Below are 21,338 nucleotides of genomic sequence, written 5' to 3'. Positions count from 1 at the left end.
AAAAAAAAAAAAAAAAAAAAAAAAAGGAAAAAGAACGAAAAAAAAAGAAAAAAAGAGGAAACTCGATTTCACATCGTTGCATAATGCCACGAAAGGCAAAGTAGCTCATGCATAATTCCGTCCGATCCAATCGATGATATCTGAATTAATTATGCATGCGGGTGCGTTTCGAAGCGTTGTTTACCTTCGTCGGCGGCGATTAAGCAGAGTCCGCGATCCGGTATTAATAACCAAGATCACATTCGCCATCACGCGCTGTTTCATAATGTCGTGTGCCTTTCGAACGTCTATTCTGAGATTTCGGTGAAACGGCCCGAGAACCGCGGCTAATTCCACAGTCTTTGATGTTCGGCGTCGTGTTCATCGAGTTTCCTAAAGCGTTCGTCGTTTTCTGATGATGGTCGATTTATTTATTTATTTATTTTTTATATCGTATACCGTCAACTGTCGAACAGAGCGACTGAAACTGAAACTTAGGAATTTCTAACCTTCTTGCGCTGGAATGACGCACGTCGAGAATTTTCTGTTCCAAAATTGTAATATTTTCTCAGTTTTAAGTAAAAGAAAACAGGCGAAACAAATAATAAATTTATTACTTCCCAATAATTTCTATTTCTTAATAATATCGACGAGTTCAGAACGAAAGCGACGAATTTGTACACGGTTTGGTCACTCGTTATGGTCCGCAATCAGTTGCCAGCGCAGTAGCTAAAATGATGTGAAATTCTAAATATTTGCATAAATTCGTGACTTTATACATTTGTGTAGGATTCTCGAGTCGTTGGTGGTTTTCTTTTTCCTCCGTTTTCATCTTCTCGAGTCAACGATTCTCTTTTGTCCTCTCATTTCGTCAAAATTGATCGAACCGAACGATATTTGATTTTTAGCGATTTTCGGACAACACACGCTGTATTCTACGCGCTGTAAATTTATTAAAGCGGCGAGTTCATTGTTCCCAAGTTCGCGCGGTATGTTTCACTAGCGAGACAACGTTTCCCGGGATTAAATTCGAAGAGCGAAAATGCTCGCGACGAAACTCGCGCGGGCGATCCAATATTTTCCAGTTTTTGGTTTCTCGCTGTTCGCCGGGAGTTGAAACTCCGACGAATCGTAACGGAAGCCGGGGGCTAGAACAGGGATCTGCTTTCGAAGAAACAAAATTTCAATCTTCCCGGCAATCTCTCCACAAACTTCTGGGTAGAGAGGTTTGGCGACATTGTCGCGATCTCCCTGACAGAAAGTTTCACCGGGAGGGAATTCACGATCAGCCGACCGTGCTTGCCCTCGTAACTCTTCACTTTCCCCCTTTCGGAATTTCCCATAACAGCTCTGTTCGTTTAAAGTCCGAAGAGTCGAGAGGACACGCGGTATCCTCCAGGATTTCTGAATCCAAAGTCTGTTTGCGCGAGAGCTCGGCGTGCACGTTGGCAATTACCGTTCTGGAAAACAGAAACAACGGTGGCCGAGACTTCGTTTCTCTGCTTCGTCGCGCCCCCGGGTTTCCAAACACGCTCGAGAATGGAAAGTTTTGATCGTGACGGGCAACTCTCTCTCTCTCTGTCCACGCCAACTTCTCGAAAAATACAACTTTCCTCTCGGCCAGTCGGCCAAATTCAGCGAGCTCTTTGCCTAAACAACTCTTCTCGGATTCTCGGCTTTCGAAACTCAGGCCGGTGAACTTTGGAGCGAGATTTCGACCCACAGTGTTTGCATTTCTTTTTCTTTCCCCTCACCCGAAGAGACGAGGAAAGAAATGAGGCATGCGTTCTTTTCGTTGCTCCTTCTTCTTCTTCTTCTTCTTAATTTGTACGTTCTCCGTTTTATTCGCCCACTGCGTACAATTAACGAGCCCCAACTTGCAAATGCATTTCCCCCTCCTCGTTCCTTTTGTTCGTCCGCTTTAACTGCAAGGACAAGTTTCTTGCTGCTCGTCGTCCCTCGAATCCGCGATTCAACGTTCTCTTTATTTTCTCGCTGCCATTGTCCCCGCTTCCTGTTATCGGGGAAACGCGGGATTCCTTTTTTTTGAAGGTAGTCGATGCTTGGCTCGTTCGTTTTTAATTGAAGTATAAGTTTAAAAATTTTCTGCAGATCATTTTAATTGAACGCTTGCGACTTTTTATTTATTCTTCTCAATTGATAAGAATAAGTGAAATGTTAAATTAATAAATAATATTTTATTCATTCTTTTAAATTTACACTCGATGGGTTTGATTAATTTTAGTTTGAATACAATTTTATATATATATATATATATATATATATATATATATATATATATATAAAACTATACAGTTATATATGTAATTATATATATATATATATACTAATAGTTATATATATATATATATATATATAATACAATTATATATATAATTATACATATATAACTATATTAATGTATATACAAATATATTAATTTTCATAGTATTGCGTGCGTTTACAATAAAATCGCAACTAGAACACTTATATAGAATTGTATCATAGAAAATTTATAGACGCTAAATTCGAATCGCACATGCGTTTCAAAGACGTTGAAAATAATCGACAATGTCATAAGACAATATAATCTCGATTGAAATTATCGAAAAGTGATTTCAAGGAGCAGTAGTAGGAAATTATCTAATCTTTCGTTATTTTCGCTTCTCTTCATAATTTGTACGTTCTTCAAGCTCGAAACGACGAAAATCGTCGAACAACATTTTACTTACAATCAGATTGTGTTTCTCTGGATCGCGTTCACAGAAACGTGACCTTGCATACAGTCTAATTACAAGCTAGCAAATCGTTACTCTTCAAGTTAATCCTCGACCAAGACCTCGCTGTTCTTTGTTATATTTCTAGAGTATTATACACGTATTTTCTTTATCTGTATTTCGCTCGAGATTACATTTTTCCACATATAATACCGGCGGGTTTATTCATGAGTGGTTTGCAGAAAAGATTTTCAGAAACCTGCACACCATGGGAATTAGAAGTTTCGCGCGAGCGTTTTAAATGCAAGTAACGTCTTTAGAAATTTTCTCTTCAGTTTCTCTCTGTGTTATTATATCCTGTTCCTGCGGTAAGCTGCGAACTGTAATTCTCTAGACGACTGATCTGCAGAAGTTAGAGTGCTCCGCGTTGTAGAAACTCTTCGCATTTTCATGTGCATTTTAATCCACCGACTTCTCATTTTGTCCCAAATCAACAATTTCCCAATTTTTCTTTCACCTTTGTGAAACGAACTTTCGAGCCAATTTAGCAACGTCGATAATTGTAATACTACGAATATAATAGTTATATACTTACGAATATAACTTATTTCGCTTATACAGGTTCAGTCTCTTTTTGTTTATTATCATTTAATATTATTTGTATCCACTTTGTGTTTCATTTTTTTAGACTTTCTAATTAACAAAGAAGTGATTGATTCTCTAATTAACAGAGATTTTCCCTATTTTTAGTTTACCAGTCACAGAGAACTCACTTTTGCTCATTGTGTGTATGTTTTTTCAAGTGGATATGTGAATGTTTGTGTAAAAAGTAGATCGTGTGTTTTGTGCAAAAGAACGTTATACAATGTGGCAGAATATTCACGGATGTTTACAACTTGTGTAACATCGCAATGTACTTTAAAGTTAAAATAGTTTAATCCTGTTTAAATAGTTTATGAACAATTTCTGGCGTTTTTCCTTGTCGCGCCATTTTAAAAAACGCCGCTGTTTAAAAGACCACTTGGACAATGCAAGCAAATGAAGTTAAAGGGTATATTGTGTCAAAGCAAAAGAAAGAGAGAGAAAACGAGAGCGTCGAGCATCGTCACGGTTAATAGACTTAAATTATATATTAATTTATAGTATAGCGAAGAGACACAGAATGCAAATTTACAGTACGAAGTATAATAGTACTCATAGTCATAATACTGAATGTTTTTATCGTTGTATTCATAAAAATCTGAATTTACACAGTCTAATCTATTATAATTAACTATTAATCATTTATTGCCTAATCTATTATAATTAACTATTAATCTATCAAGTCTATTAATAAAGTCTATTATAATTAATCTATCATAATCTAATCTAGTATAATTAACTGTTAATCTATCAAGTCTATTATAAAGTCTATTATAATTAACTATTAATCTATCAAGTCTATTATAAAGTCTATTATAATTAATCTATTATAATCTAATCTATTACAATTAACTATTAATCTATCAAGTCTATTATAAAGTCTATTATAATTAATTTATTATGATTAACTATTAATCTATCAAGTCTATTAAAAGAAAAATCTATTATAATTAACTATTAATCTATCAAGTCTATCAAGTCTATTAATCATTTATTGCCTATAATCAACATCCATATTGCATCTTCTCTACATCACTGACACACAACTATCCAAACAGTTCTTAAATCTCGCGACGAAAGAAATCTCACATTTAACTATAAACCATTAATCTTAAACTTATCTCCTGTAACGAACATCCACATTCACATTGTGTATCTTTTCAGCTTCAACTTCCCTAAGACACAATTACACAAACAACCTTTAAATCTTCGCGCCTTAATGACGATCCGCGAAATACCAGATTTTATTCTGCGCTATGTATTACATTTTTACTGGCAGCATAATCCGCAAGAGGGGCCCGTGAAAAATGTCACGTCCGGAAGTTTAAGATCTCAGTTGCCTCCAGGCGACGATATTTCCTCGAGGAAACCATTAATCTACTCGCTCGAAAGTTCCTCGTAATCATCCCCTTCATCCACCGGGGGTAGAATCGTTACGCAACAATGATCCAACCGATCGAGATTGGCCGAAAATAACCCCACGAAAAATACCCTTCTCCTCCATGGTCTCCATCGATAGCGGGGACAGGGGCTGATTTTAAGCAGCAAACATTTGGAAGTCCGATTCAAGTGGCTCGGAGAGGTTTCTGTTCTGTCGTTAAGTCAAGAGGGCCAGCCAGTGAATTTCGAACCACGGCGAAATGACATCCAAAGCCGGATCGTAACACGATTCGACCATTTCTCGGCATTGCGATATTCTCTACTCGACGAAGCTACGTTAGCGCGCGCGCGCGCGCGTGTGTGTATGTGTCTGTTAAGAGCGAAGAATACCGGAAGTTGGCTGGCGTCCGTCGATTTCCCTCGCAAAGCACGAATTAATGACCACGGAGCACGAAATCGGCAGCGGCCAGCTGCAGCCATAACGAAACGCTCGAGTAATTAACTGTGTTTTAACCGTGAAGAAAGAGCGTAGCCGCGAGTATTTATGCAAATCGCGAGTCCCGCTACTTCTATCTTCGGCTACCAGCGACCGGATTCTATGCAGTATTATACGTATATCTGGTAATTCAGTATGACTCGGTCTACGAAGCAGTCGGAGGAAACTGTACCATTTATCCTAAAGTTTTCTCTTTTTTTTTTTTTTTTTGTCACGAAACATTGCTACAATTACGAATTCAGCGCGACACATCGGTGATTTGGAAAGAAAGATTTGTTTCAGGCTGATTGTACGTGTTATGTATTTGTACACAGTGGTGGACAAAAGTATTCGTACGCTCGATGAAAAATTATGGGTGTTCTAAACTGTTCTAAATTCGGTTGGCCTCGTTTTAAAGCGTGAAACCTCTACTTTACCAACCTTGAGCTCCTTTCTTCCAAAGTTGTTTTCACATCGTGCAGTAGGTGGAAAAGCAAGGACACTTTTGTCGTCGAAGACTATAATTCAAACGCCTTCAGAACCATTGAGAAATTTTTTTCATGACTGGATCTACCATACTCTTGAAGATTGAAGCCTTTCTTTGTATCAACTCCTTAAGACTTGTTGCATGATTTTTTTTTTTTTTTGCCATTTTATTTACTTCGAACGTCAGAGTTGACAAAATTTCAAGAAATTCTAAAATTTTGAATGTTCAAAGTTGAATAAAACAGTGAAAAGGAATCATAGCGAGTTTTAAGAGGCAAAGAGAAGACTTCAGTCTTTGAAAGCATGGCAGATTTAATTATTAATTAAAAAAATTGTTTAGAAGCATTTGAATTTTTATAAGAGGACAGAAGCACTCTTGCTTTCTGAGTTACTACATAATGTAAAAACTATTGCTACAAAAATTTAAACGTAGAATTGTCAAAGATGGAAGCTTCAACTTCACACTTCAAAACAAGAACAGCTAGATTGTTACACAACTTTCTTTTATAGAATTACAACAGTTTAAAATATAGAAAATTTTTCACCCTAGTGTGCGAATACTTTCGTCCGTCTCTGCAGTTGAAAATCTGACGTTTTCGTTAAAGTTAATGTAAAACAAATGCTAACTTATTTAAACTATTGTGAATCACTTGTGATTCAATAATATTAATCGTGGATCAGAGATACAAGTAAACGTGTAACAAATACCATAATGAAATCTAATATAATTCAATTACAAATCTCGTGTAATATAACAGCTTGAAACAACACGAAAGACGCAAGCTGCTGGTTCTAACCACCTGGTTATGCTTGCGGAATATAATCAATCAAGATGACTAATGTTCTATCATAGACAAGCTCCTCTTAGCACTACACGAAATGTCTCGTTCCATCCAGCTTCTTCCTCGTCTACACCACTTCCAATTGCGTTTCACGATGATGCGATCCTTCATCTCGGCTTTTACTTTACTCTTATAATCACATTACGAAGCTGTTGTGTTGGAAAATAAATATAGAAGGAGGAGAATAAAATTTCGTGGTTTCATCAGTTATGCTATCTTTAATATTCGAAATATATTATGTACAATTAATATAATTATGAATAAATTTATGTCATGTATAGGTTACGATTAAAAGCAACGTAATCATATCTATGTTTTAAGAAACGAAAATGTTAATATTACCTAAAACTTTCGCGTATTTTTCTAATTGTAAAAACAGATTACGTGAGAACGAAGTACCAAAAATTGAAAGTAAAAGTAAATGGGTGATTTTGACTAGTTTTATAATCTGAATAAAAATATTAAATTAGCAGAAGTGAGAGAGAGATTTATGTCAAATTTCTTAGAATTATGCAATAAGTATCATAACACTTTTAACAATTAAAATTAATAATAAGAGAATGATAGTTTTTAAACAACATTGTTTCAAGTTTTGTCTCGAGAATTTCCGATCGTTCAATTAATTACATATTTAAATAATGAAACGTAGAATTTGTCGCGAAAAATTATGAGATCAAAGGAGGGAACCTAAAGGCGTATGGTCGAAGGTGGTAGAAACTCAGAAGGTCGTTTCCATTTGGCATTCATCAGCGAACCCATCGGAGTTTCGCCAACTTTCTATATCATGGAGTCGAACGTCTCGCTAAATATACGCGGCCAATTTATCTCTGTCGAACACGAATGGCGCGCGAAACGCTCTATATATAGCAGGCACGCGTGTCGCGAATCCCGGTTCGAGCTCCATTGAGAAAAGAACAGGCGAAAAACCGGCATTAGACCCGAACATCTTGTCGCTTAGCCGTGACATTCTTGGCAGTGAACGCCTATCAATATTTCTGACGTTCTATTCTGAAAGCCTTCGGCGAGCGTTTAGCGGGTTGTCGCTTAAACTCGTTCGATAAAGTGGGGAATAAGAGAACAACCGATTACGAGAGTTCAGGTTTATGTGGGAGTAGAGAGAGATGAAGGCATTCGGTTGAATATCTTCGAGTCTTACAACTGTACGACTTTAAAAAAAGATTTAAAAACGTCAAAGGATTCTAACTCTTGGCGTATTGTAATGTTTTACATGAATTTAACGCAGTTTTCTTCTTTTTTTTTTTATAATGTCGACAATAATATTTTATTTTTTATTATTGATAATATTGATATTATTGATCATGATATTTTATTTTTATTATTGATAATATTGATCGTGATATTTTTGTTTTTATTATTGATATTTTGTTCTTTTATTATTGATAATATTGATAATGAAATTTTGTTTTTTATTATTGATAATATTAATAATATTGATAATGATATTTTGTTTTTTATTACTGATAATATTAATATTTTTATGATAATATTAATATTAATAGTTTTTTATTACTGATATTTTAATAATATTTTGATAATATTTTTTTGATAATGAAATTTAATGAAGTAATCGTTCTTAGAATGAAATACAAAAATATAATTAAATTATTATAGACAATTAATTTCAGTTTCAAATCTTTTCAGTTTTAAACGTTACTTTGCAAGTCGGATAATTGGTTGAATACCTCCGAATCTTACGACTGTATTACTTTTGAAAAAAATTTAAAAGCTTCAAAGGCTCCTGATTCTTCACTTATTATAACAATGATGTTTCACATGAATTCAATGAATTTGTTTATTGATAATATCAATGAAGTTTATTAGAATATTATAAGAATAATGTTTCTTATGAATTCAATGTTCAAATTTCAATGTTCTTTCCTTTTTTTGGTCATATTAATGAAGTTTTTTTTCGAAATAATCGTTCTTAGAATATAAAAATGTAATTAAATAAATTAATTGCATTTATAGGTAATTAATAAATTCAGCTGTGGTTTTTAATATTTTGTAAATTTATTGCGTGTCATTAACAGTGATATAATAATCGAGTCATCGAGAAGTATTTATAATTGATCATAATCTTCATGCAATTTTTACGATGTGTTTACTCTTCACTACGATTAAATCGTGCTCATTCATTACACTATTATTCATTTAATGAATGCAACGATATGAATATAATCAGAAATTTAATCGAAGTATGGAGGTGAATGAATATTCGTGCCCTTACGAGACAACTATAATTGAAAACTCCCGTAGATTCAGTTAACATATGTTTGACTCGTTGCTTAACAATTTACATTTTCTTCTTTATCGTAAAAATTTATTATACTCAAAGTAAAAGGAACAAAAAAAAAAAAAAAAAAAAAATACATACTATCCTATACTTTCTTTCTTCAAAGATCGACAGAATGTTTGCCAAGTTTGAAACCCTATTTTTTCTCTGTTTTAATACGAATTCACGCACGGACGAAGTGGACGAGTCATGAAAAGTTAATCAGGAGCGGGTGCTGCGCGAAATTCCGCTCCAGTAGTTGGAATTGAGATAAATGGGGCTCAACCGTAATCGGAAGACAAATCTCGTTCGAAACAAATCTCCGTGTATATATATTCTTATTTTGTTTCTCTCATTCGGCCCTCGATTCGACGGTAAATAACTCGTTACTACGGCGAATCGGGACGCATTGAAATTCGTCGCATTTAGTCGAAGCTCGGGACTCAAGCTCCCGTCGAACTTCCGACGAAACTTGTCGAACGCGTAGCCGCGTGATCGACTTCCTCGAGTTCCATCGTTTCGAGACGGTCTCTCGCTCTCGAACAGGCAAATCCGATGGTTCTTTACGAAAAGATCGGCCCACTGGGATGAACCGTTTCATTGAACAGTTCGAAACTTTTGCTTTCACATTTGATCGAGAATATCGAGTGCGATTAACAGCGCGAAATCTGTAGGACAAAATACGAAATTCCCATGAAATAACAAACGTTGCACCGTTTAATTTAATCTTTGCAAAATATTTGCTGTGCGATGAAAATGCAGTAAGAGCATGTCTTTCATTTTACAGTTTACTAGTTGTTGATGTTATTCAAACTGTGGAATACAGCTAGGAATAAAAACATGTTAATCGCGGGGAGAGAAATTTACAGTTATCAAAAGAGACGACTGAAGAAAAATTCGAAGGAATTTAACAATTTAACTGTCCGGATATTTTAGTCGATTTATGACAACAGTTTATTGAATTTCACCCGAATTATTCGTTACTTACGATCAGAAGCACCGTGCGTTATGTTTTCGGAAGATCAGAAAATTATACATTTTATAAATTGTTTATTAAGAGACGTGGCGTCAAAATATTTTGTTGTTTACCGTATATTACATTTAGTATTCAAGTAACGTTGCACGCATCAACGTCGGAAGTGTTTTTTCAGAAGAGTTTCATCTCTCTAGAATTATACAGAAATTTTCTCGGTAGCACTGCGCGTTAAAAATCGCAGGAAATATAACTGTGAAAAGATTATGATGCAGATATCGAGTTTGCTTGCCATTTATTTTTCACAACTATGTAAAATTGAACCAGAAAGGAGTTTAATTCTTATTAGAGATTTAATCTTGACACGATCTTTTTAAAAAAAGAAACTGTTACTTCTTTGAAAAGAATGCTGTTCTCACCCCCAAGAAAGTTACAATAAAACACGCGTAAAAATCCTTTCGTTCTTCGTGTATTAATAAATCATCATTCGATTATTAATTTAATTCTGTTTCATATCATCACGCGCGATCTATTCTCCCTCAACAGAATCGAACAAACATAATTCTACCGCGATCGAATTTTTTCTCCGGTTCATCAGTCGTATTGGACCGTCCTCCTTCTTTTACAATTCTTTTTCAATTTAAACTCGTTCTCCAGCGAAAATCTACGCAGATTTTCTCCGCCGGTGCGTGTTCGCGATACCGAATCGATTATCGAATGGGGGAAGAAGTGGAGGAGAGGGATTCAATATCAAACGAGGGAGGAATATCGTACACCTCGAACGATCGTCGATAATCAATGAACCGACCTGGGGAAGCTCGTCGATTAAAATTGAGGTACAACGACCTTGCCGATCGGGCTTACCGAACAGAAACCCGGTTGGGAAGTCAATCACCGGTTTCCTCGGGATTGATAAAAGTCCTGGCTCGCCCTCGAACCGGAACCAGAGGCCGATCCGACTAAGACTCGAGCTTTAATGGCATTGATGGCAATAAATCTCGCCCGAGTCGCTCCAATCAGCAGGAACTTTGATCACCCAGCCAACAGCAACACTAAGTTCTCCCCGTTTCGGTCCGAGGGGTTTCGATTCCCAAATGGATTCCCTCGGCTACATTTTTCACCCCGGATTTTCACTCGCGAGGATTGGAACGGGTGAGAGGGGAGGAAGAGAGAATAGTGAACTCACTTCGAGATATCGTCACAAAAGTTACAAAACTAGACGGTTACTAAAAGTTAAGTACGTGTCACACGTAACGAGATTGTTTATAACTTGTTCAAGAATTTAGTATTTCTCCTTAACATTGGGAGGCTACAGATCAACAAAGATATATATATATATATATATATATATATATATATATATATATATATATATATATAATGCGAACCAGTTAGCAATTATTATTAAAATTTCTGCGACAGTACTTCTGTAACAGTTTCTCGCACGTAACTGCTGTTTCAGAAACAATTGTAGAACGCGCTCGCGGACAGTGAAAATTGTTAACAGTTTCATTAATAAAATATATTTCCTTCCGACGGTACAGGGTGGCTTGTTGCATCCAACAAGATACAAGTACGAAGAAAGGGGCTCGTAGAGGAAAGTGATTGGACGAAGGTTAAGACGGAGGACAGGAAAGAAAGTCAATCCCGAGTATTTCCTAATTTTCGCGTTTGACGAACACGCGGGAATGAGAACTCAGGAGAACGATTTTCCGAGTTCTGAAAATACCCGTTCGAGTTTGTATCCACAGACCGGTCTACGAAGCGAGGCGGCCGCTTCCATGCTCGTGACTGAATAAACACTCGTCCACTGTCTCATTCCGCGTCTCCACCCCTCTGCCGGACACTTTTATCTCTTCCCTACTATCTGTTCGTCTCTGTCTCGCCGGATAAACCGTGGTCCGGGTCGCTTTTGATTTCCCTTTTTAGAGAGAAGTCCCAGATAGGTTGGCAGAAACTGCTGATCAGAAAGAGAGAGAAAGAGAGAGAGAGAGAGAGGAGAAGATAGATAGATAGAGAAACAAGAGAAATTACGGCGACGCTTCTTGTCATTTATTAGCTCTTAATTCGCTCATTCCTTTGTAGCGAGCTATTTCGAGGCCGGGGCGAAAGTGACACGGCAAATATGTGGCTGAGAACTTAGTAGAGAAATTTTCGCGAGCTCTGACGGTTCGCTATTATTACTTGTGCTTAAGATATACTTAAAAATTTAAATGTCGAGATTTCGAGACCGTTGATAAGCTGAGAAAAAAAAGTCCTTTAGTGATTTGCACGTTTTCCTGCTCCATTTTGGAGTGATTAATGAAGTGAGTGATTCCATTTGGAGAGATTAATACCACTAGTATTATTACGTAAAACAGCGTCTATTTATGATGAAAATTACGAGATGTCCTTCATAGCAATGTAAACCATACATTGATTATTCTGATTACAGCTAGATATTGTTCTAATGATGTTTGATGTAACAAACTGTGATTTGGTTTCTCAGTTGCTCTCCTGAGTTGATCGGCGTCGAATAAATTTACTGAACAAGTGAGAAAATGACAATATTTTTCTTTCTTTTCTCGCGACTTTCTCTAAAATGGAGGAAAAACGAGCAAATCTCTAAAGATCTTTTCTTCTCATTAGTTTTACGCTCGGTAAAATATTATTAATGTTAAAAATCCATATGCGTATTCAGTTTTGCTCATTATTATCACAATGTAATTGATAATGGTGTTTTGAACGTGGAAAGATGATAAGTATAGTATTATGTAAAATTCATTATATAAATAATTCTTCTAAATATTCTGTAAACTGTAATTAAATTGAGATGATAAGTATAGTATTATGTAAAATTCATTATACAAATAATTCTTCCAAATATTCTGCAAACTGTAATTAAAAATATCAAATTGCTCCTCGAATGAAACCCACCCCTTTTCCCTTAATTATCCCTAAACCAGCACTCAATTGTTTCCAACCAACTTTTCGACTGTCGGAACTTCGTCGGCGTGGTTTTCTGGGCTGCAAAAGGAAGAAGAAAAAAAACATGGCGGACTGGAGAAGCACGGCGAAAGTTTGTAAAACGCGGGTCGACAAATAGCCGAGGCCGTAGGTAATACAAGTCCGAGAAAGTTACTTTATGGCAGGATCGTTCGCTAACCGCGAGTGTGATACTTCCTTTTTTTTTTTTTCCACCCACTAAACAACCAACTCAAAGGGAGGAAAGGAGCAATCGGTTCAACGAACTACGATGCTCCGGTTATGGCCGTCGCAGAATTTTCGCGTCCAAACGGCGCGACATTTGGCAAGCGAAGCTTTAGGGGAAACGATAAAACGATAAAACCGGGAATCGTCCGCGTTGGTTCGCGTAACTCGCGTAATTCATCCCGCTTGGAAATTCTAACGACGTCATTCGGAAACTCGAGCTAATTAGTACGTGCATTCATGCGACGTTCTCCCTTTTTAATACCGTTTTTACACAGCACGCTGACTCCCGTGGGAGTTACTTCGTGAAAAATATATCGCGCGTGAAAAAATAGATACGAGGAAGGTCTTTCGCAATATTTCTTAGTACATTAGGGGTATTCATAAGTAATGTTTTTTTTTCAAATTTAATAAACATTGTGATGAAACCTAGTGACAATAATTTAATTCATTTAACGTAACCTATATTCTTGTTAAACATGTTGACATGTAGTGTGATTATTGTTGAATTATATTACAAATCAAAACTGTATTGACTTTTAAATGAAATAAAATTTTGTACAATATCAGGAAACGACATTACTTGTGGGTACCTCTAATAGAATTTATGTTTAGGTAGAAATAATTTCTTTGGAACGTTCAAAACACAATGAGATAATGTAGGGTGGCCACTGCAGGGTCATAACTTATTCATTTTCAAAATGGTGGTCATTTGAAGAATGTTATTTATCACACATAATATTGAAAAAAAATCCATCAATTATATTTCCAAATTAAATAATAAAAAAATTAAAGAAACATGTTTCTAAAAGTCATTTTTGTTTTATATCATTCAGTGACCACCCTGTAGAAAGATTTCATAGTTCTTCAAACAACGCACGATACAATTTACCTCTTGCGCGCCCGCCATTCAACACTTTTTCATTGAACCGTGTTGATCAAGGTTGATCAAGATTATCAAAGAAGAAGAATGGGAAAATATAAATTTAAACGAAACTATTGGATCTTAAACTTAAATTCTGTACTTAACTTCTAGCGCTGAAATGACGTGCCACGCACGTCAAGAATTTTTTGCAATATTCCCTCAGTTTTAAATATATTTAAGTATAACCCAGGCAAAACAAATAATAAATCTATTACTTCTCGATAATTTCTTCTTATCCAGTGACGTCATACCGACGGATTCAAAAAGAAAGCGACGAATTATTGTATACGATTTGGTCACTCGTTACGGTCCGCAATCAGCTGCCAGCGCAAGTGGTTAAATACAGAATTTAAGTTTAAGATCCAATGGTTCCGCTTAAATTTACATTTCCCCATTCTTCTTCGTTGATAATCTTGATCAACCTTGATCAACGCGGTTCAGTGAAAAAGTGTTGAATGGCGGGCGCGCGCCATTCAATCACAACAATCAGGTGATTGAAAGATCGATGCCGTAATACTCTGTCTATGCGACGTATCGCGAGATCGTCTTCCAGGTGAGGCTTCCAGTTCCCATGGAAACCGGACTTGTCCCGGTTCTCCCCCTAGGGGTCAGGGCCAGCTGGTTCCTACGTCAACTCTCTCTCCTTTCGTTCGCTTCCTTCCTTCCTCTCTCACTTTCGTCGATATCGCGCATAACAGGTGTGTGTTTACCTTCCTTTCCGTCCTTTCTCTTTCGCAGGATTTCAAGATCTCGAGAAATCTTTCATCAGTCGTAGTCAGTACAAATTTCACGACAAGATCCTCAGCTGAAGTGTTTCTCCACTCTGTGGCGACCAAATTGTTTGAAGTGGAGACCAGTATCGTAACTGAGATACCTATTGTTTTTTCCTTTTTTTTTTTTATTCGCAGAAGGAGGCATTCTAATTAACTCGAGTTCTTCTCGATTAACTCGATAATTAAAAACCAAAGTTACAGGGAGAAATTTAGAATTAACTGACTGCTAATTAACGATGACGTTATTCAAGTTTAGCATTATGTAATAGCGTTTAATTACTAGTGGTGTCACGTGATTTTCATCGGTCAGCAATTAATGATGTAATTTCCAACACCCAGTAATTGACGTTACATGTGATTTTACACATTTGGCGATCGATGGACGTTGCCGCAATGTCGCGTCATTTTCAATCTTGAAACCCTTAACAGAACTGGTTGAAGATTTGGCACAACTTCAAACGTTGAAGAACGAATTTAGATTAATTTTTTCTTTCACGAAACATCCGAACCAATGTCCGTTAAATATCCATAGTAAAGCAGGTAAATTTTTAAAAGAACTAGTCGAATAACTTAGCACAACACGAAACGTAGTATCTTAGAGAAGATTCTATCATAAAATTAAATGTTTTAAAAATCCACAGGAACGTAGCATAAAATATCTAAAGCACTAAATATCACAGAATACTCTAAGTGATGCTTGTAATATTTAGTAGGTCAACAAAATTTTAATTTAGATTCTCTTTCGCTTCAAATAAAAGTATGAAATTCTTCAAGCTCTCTTCCCTTGTTTTGAAAAAGGAAGTCGAGAAAGAAACAAAAATTCCCATGAACTCGCGTAGAAGGTTGTTTGACTTTTCCATAGAGGAGGATGCTTCAAAGAGGCATTGGAATAAGCGAATATGGGACCGTGTCGTGACAACGAGAGCGCATCTATTTCGGAAGTGTCGCGTGCCACGAGTGCCATGGACTAGAGCGTGAACCTGGGATCATTCTAGTGTTCGGAATTCGCGCTGGAATTTCGCAATCGAATTGGGGGAACAAGGAATCGTCGCGTGGCAGGAACTTTCGATATATATTGAATGGGATACAAAACGTCTCTAACTCTCGAACTCTATTTGTCCCTCTTCATCGTGAAATTCATCACTCACCGTCTGTTTTACTTTTGCTCTATGACTATGGCGAAACGAGTTCAGAAAAGTCCAAATATTGTACTCATTACAATAGATTGGCATGAGAAGTTTGGTTCAACATTAACGATTAGAACGAAGAAATTCAAATTAACTCAAATTATTGTGTTCAACATTGAAGCAGTACTTTGATAATTGAAAAATTTCTGCAGAAAATGATCTTAAAATTGTTTGATATATTTCCTATATTTTCAAGATATTTAAGAACACTGTAGTATGTATTAAGGTGTCATTTTAATTAGATTCTTGAATTGAAACATCAAAAATATTTTTAAAAATTCCATAAACGATAAAATTCCATATAACGATACTTTAGTTTATTCCAACATGGCTATACTCAACATTCAAGTCGGAAGACTAGCGGAACTTTGAAAAACTTGTGTAGAAAATGATCTTAGAACTCTTTGGAAATCATTCTGTTTCCTATTTAAAAATATTATAGTGGTAAAACATTACTTTAATCAAATTCCTGCATTACAAGGACATTGAAAATATTTTAAAATATTTATTAAATTTTAATTTATTCCAACATTATTATATTCAACATTCAAATTGAAAGTATTAATAGTATTTTGGTAATACTTTGAAAATTTTTTTATAGAAAATAATCTTATAATTCTTTAAGAATCATTTCCTATATTTTCAAGATATTTAAGACTGTAGTATTAAAATATCATTTTAATGAGAGTTCCTCGTATCATAAAGATACTACAAATATTTTAAAATATTTTATATAAAAATATTTTAGTTTATTTCCGTTAGTACGCAGCGTCAGTTCAAGGAACACAATGGAGAATTTCCAATAATAGATTTCGTTGATTCGACGTGTCTTTTATTCAGTCAAAATCAAAGTCGGGGAACAAGGATTTCAGCTTGTACATAAACCCTTCCGATAGGTTCTCGTCCGAGGCGAAGTAAGAAAGCTCATTTATCTGACAACATTCAATTAAGTTCGGTTCGTGTTGCGTTTCCGGTTGACGAACAATGCGATGGCGTGTAATCGGCTCAGGATTGTGTAATACACTTTAGGTATTAATCGTCTATTACAAATTGGATAGAATCGAGTGGATTCCACACAAATATTCGTACTCCTCCAATTTTCAATTTTGAACCATTGAAAATTGCTTTACAGTGGAAATTTCAAAATTCTAATCAACGATTATATATTGAAATTGAAATAATTAATTAGCATTTTTAGCAATTACAGGAAAATGACAGAAATATTTATTTCCCCACTTGTATCTTCTATTTTAATTTTTCACGAGAATTTATTTAATATAAAATTAGTACGATGATCAAGTTATAACTTTAAGAGGAAAGAAACTCGTCTCCAATTTCCTCAGGAAACCAGTTTCAGTAAATAGAGCAATTAAAACTTTTTCGACCTAATAGAGTACCTCCACTCGAAACTGCTGAAATATCCTCTATATTGAATATTCAAGATCCAACAAAGAGAAGAGGAAAGAAAAATTGCACTCCAACGTTCGAGAAACCGTAACAGAGTCGACGCGGTAACAGTTAGACCCAGAGAATTCGTAGACGAGAATTTTTCGAGCCGTCGTGTTGCAGTATGTAAAGCGGCGTGCATTCATCAAATTCGTTTCTTAACAAGGCTAGTGGCTTTAACAAGCAAGGAACACAAGAGAGATACTTAACACTCGCGTAACTCTCTCGCAAGCTTTTTCTTTTTTGCTTGCACGAAAATGAAACGCTGAAATTTTGCTTTGAGTTTTTGTTCCCTCGGTCTAAACCAAGTAAAATACGTTTGCTGTAGGATCAAAGGCCAGTTTCATCCTACAGAGAGAGAGAGAGAGAGAGAGAGAGAGAGAGAGAGAGAAAGCCCTCAGCGGAATGCTATAAATTATTTAAAGCGAACAGTTGCGAAGGAGAAGGATAATTAACTTTTGCATTAGCGTGAAACACCGTCTACTAGCTGGCTTCTCTGCTGAATTCATGGTTATTAATTAGATAACACTGGTGTGTGTTTCGCACTTAACGAAATCATAATTAGCATATTAATGCTGCACGCCGGAACTTCCGGTGCCAGCCAGTTACACGGACGTTCGACCAGCGTTTTGGTTACCTGTGTCAGCATTGTTAACGAAAAGTCAAACACGCGTAGCGCAGAGTTGAATACCACGATCACAACTTCGCGCTACGAGTTCTCGGATCGTTATAATTTGCAAACGTTGCGAAATAAAGCGTATTCAACGCTGGAATAATCACGGTTCAACGTCCAGCAAAATCCTAGCTAAGTCACTTTGCACCAACATAATTCTTTTTAAAAAGTAGCAACAGAGTAATTTTACTATATTAATATTTTTATATTAGAGTATGTAGAATATATTTTTATATAGAGTATATATAGAATATTTTTATATTAGAGTATTTTTACTGTATTTTTATATTAGAGTATTCTTAATAGAATATTAGGAATATTATTAGGAATATTATAGAATATTATTTTTATATTAGAGTATTTTTATATTAGAGTATTTTTACTATATTTTTATATTAGAGTGTTTTTAGAATATTTTTACTTCTTTGAACTAGGATATTTAAAGAAAAAAACAATTAATCATAATTTTAGTTTATCAAAAGCTCGTCTTTAGTAATTTTCTTTTAGAAAAAAAGGAGAGTAAATTAATTAGAAGTTCTTCAATTTAGTAACTTTCCAGTTTTGTAATATAAACTGTTTCGACTTGCTTTCAAATTTTAATATCGGCGATCAAATTTCATTTCAACGATTGCGTAAACGTCAAACACGCCTTTAATTCAAGCGCTTTAACTCGAAATCCGAGTCTCGAGTCGAGTTAAAAGATTCGTTTGATGACGCAAGAAAACGAGATTTGTTGCCGTGTAATTTGTACAAAGTTCAGTTGGGATCAAAGTGATTGCAAACCCTCCGTAACAATTATTTCCTCGCCAGATGAAACTTTTATAACTCGATGCTCGTGAAACGGATGATGAAAAATCCAAATTTAAATCACTTGTATTCGTTCGTATTTGCGTAGGAACACTTAAGAGAGCGGCAACGGGGCAATTTCTCGTTCCCACCCTCGTTTTAAATATTTAATCAGTCTCAATGACTAAATCGGCCATTCGAATCCGAAGATAAATAGGACGTTCAGAGTTGAAAATAAATGGGCCAGACGATCGCCGGAGTAAATAGAAGCGTTCCAAGGGACTAGCGAATCGCGTTGGCTCCCTTGACGCAACACCATCCCCAAATCTGCGACTTTGCAAGTCAGATTCGGCTACCTTCGGGGCCACCCCAGTGATCCCAGCATCTCTACGAGGTCCTCCAGGGAATCGACATAGACCCCGTCAATTCGCGTTGATTATGCGTTTCCTCAGACTATCCGTCGATCGCAAAGGAACAGCTTTTAGGGTGAAATTGATTTTGTTTCTTGGCTGGAGAAATATTTCGATGTTTTTGAGAAACATTAACATATATTAAATTGAATCATTCTGATTAAATATGAAGGATGTTTTCAATTATTTTAATCTATATATAATATGTAGATCGTAATACTTTGGGTCCTGTTTGTTTAGTGTTCACCTATATTTAATTAATTAATTTATAATGTTTATGACATTTTAAAATGTCGGTAGTAAATATTCAACGTTGTTTGACTGAAATAGATTTTAAGAAATATTGATATTACATTAAATTGAATCATTAATTAGATACTGTTTGCATTTATGAATGAATGACGAATCTGTGAAAAATATTTTCAATTTTAATCAACGTAATATGTAAATCACAAAATGTATTATTCCTTGGGCATGTTTCTTTAGCTGTGTTCGTAAAAATACTCTTCCTTTTCATTAATTAATTTATACTGAAACGTTTTAATAAATACTGTGGTACTGATGCTTTACTCTTTGGTTCGTGAAATATTCAACAATTTTTGGGTATGTAGAACGTTTCAGGAAACATTGACACGGAATATTATATTAAGAAATACTGATGTTAATGAATGTATGAAGAATCTATGAAAAATATATTCAATTATTTTAATCAGTGTAACATATAGATCGTAAAATATGTCATTCTTTAGATTTGTAAAGGTAAGCTTTCCTCGTGTTCGTGAAAATAATCCTCCTATATTTAATTAATTAATTTTTATTGAAACGATCGAATGGACATTGTTATTAATACCTTGCTAATTTGATTTTGTTCAGAGTGTATCTTTCAAATTGGATATAAACGTGGTTATAAAGCTTTCGATTATTATTTTTTAACGACATACAGAATTATGAAAATAATAAAATTGTTTGAAATACATCATTATATTACGTTGCACGCCATTATTTGCAATTATAACATGTCAACAAGATATGATTAACTGACATTATTAAAGTATCAAATGCTCATTGATTACATTATTATTCTTCATTGTTTCCTCCAGTCAAGAAATTGAACAAACTCCACTTAAATCAAGAATGAATTTCAAATTACGAAAGAAAAGTCTTACGAAGGAATTCACGTGATAGCATGCACAGCAAAGGAACGATCACTTCGACTTGGTTATGAAATTCATATCTAGTATACAATCGTGGTTTTTGGCCCACTTTTATCTCAAGAACCTTATCATAGATCTCTTCAAATACTGAGTGGACCACTCTTCGAGTGGTCGTCGAGTTTTGATCTTTTGGACAGGATTTCACAACTTTTCCCCGGAAGTTCAATCGATCTACAATTACTCGATGGCCACTAGGCCAAAAACGATTGTTGCGTGGAGGATATCGGGACACATCGCTTTTCTATACTTTGCTCTTTCTTTTCTATCACCATCGACGACGTATAGATAAATTCGAAGAATATGAGCACTGTCTGAAATACGAGTAGAATGAATTTGTATTCTTGAGAGAATAATTTAAAAAATAGAACCTTTTTGAGGTAGAAAGTAGGAATTGTTTTACGCGAGTAGAGAAAATTGTTTTACGTGACGAGTATTGTAGGAAACATTATGCTTCGAATATTTGCATTCTGTGCAAGTTTGCATTCAAAAGTTAATAAATAGGGTAAAGAAACTTGTTTTACGTGGCAAATATCATATTGTGAATATTTGTATACCGTGCAAGTTTGCATTTAAAAATTTCTTACAAATACAGAAGAGCAGTTTTAGTATGACGCCACTCACATACTTTGATGAAAGATTTGTTACGTCGAAATTTGTCGAAAAATTAATTTGAACAGACTATTGTAACAAGAATCTCCATAAATTTAAAGATAAAGAAACATTGATAAGGATATTGAAAAACCGAATAAACGAAACAAGAAGTGAATGAATCTAAAATAGAGATTCCATAGTATTTAGTATTTTAGTATTTTACCATAGTATTTTAGTATTTAGCAGTTTAGTATTTAGTAGTTTAGTATTTAGTATTTTAGTATTTAGTATTTAGTATTTAGTATTTAGTATTTAGTATTTAGTATTTAGTATTTAGTATTTAGTATTTAGTATTTA

General features: G+C 35.2%; 1 protein-coding gene across 3 annotated transcripts in view; it reads right to left on the bottom strand.

Moving 5' to 3' along the window:
- Positions 1-21,338, bottom strand: part of LOC122537720 (dipeptidyl aminopeptidase-like protein 6) — a 192,477-nt gene that overhangs the window by 110,433 nt on the left and 60,706 nt on the right. The window contains exon 1 of one of the 3 annotated variants that reach the window (XM_043671136.1): positions 10,652-11,076. The exons of the other annotated variants lie outside the window; for them this stretch is intronic. The gene's annotated coding sequence lies outside the window, so the exon portion shown is untranslated. Of the gene's footprint in view, positions 1-10,651; positions 11,077-21,338 lie in introns of those variants that run through there. 3 annotated transcript variants of the gene reach the window in all.

This window comes from Frieseomelitta varia, unplaced genomic scaffold (genome assembly GCF_011392965.1).
Source record: "Frieseomelitta varia isolate USP_RPSP 00005682 unplaced genomic scaffold, Fvar_1.2 scaffold_926, whole genome shotgun sequence".
Lineage (NCBI taxonomy): Eukaryota > Metazoa > Arthropoda > Insecta > Hymenoptera > Apidae > Frieseomelitta > Frieseomelitta varia.
Note: the sequence above shows the minus strand (reverse complement) of the source record. Positions and strands in the feature narration are given on the sequence as shown.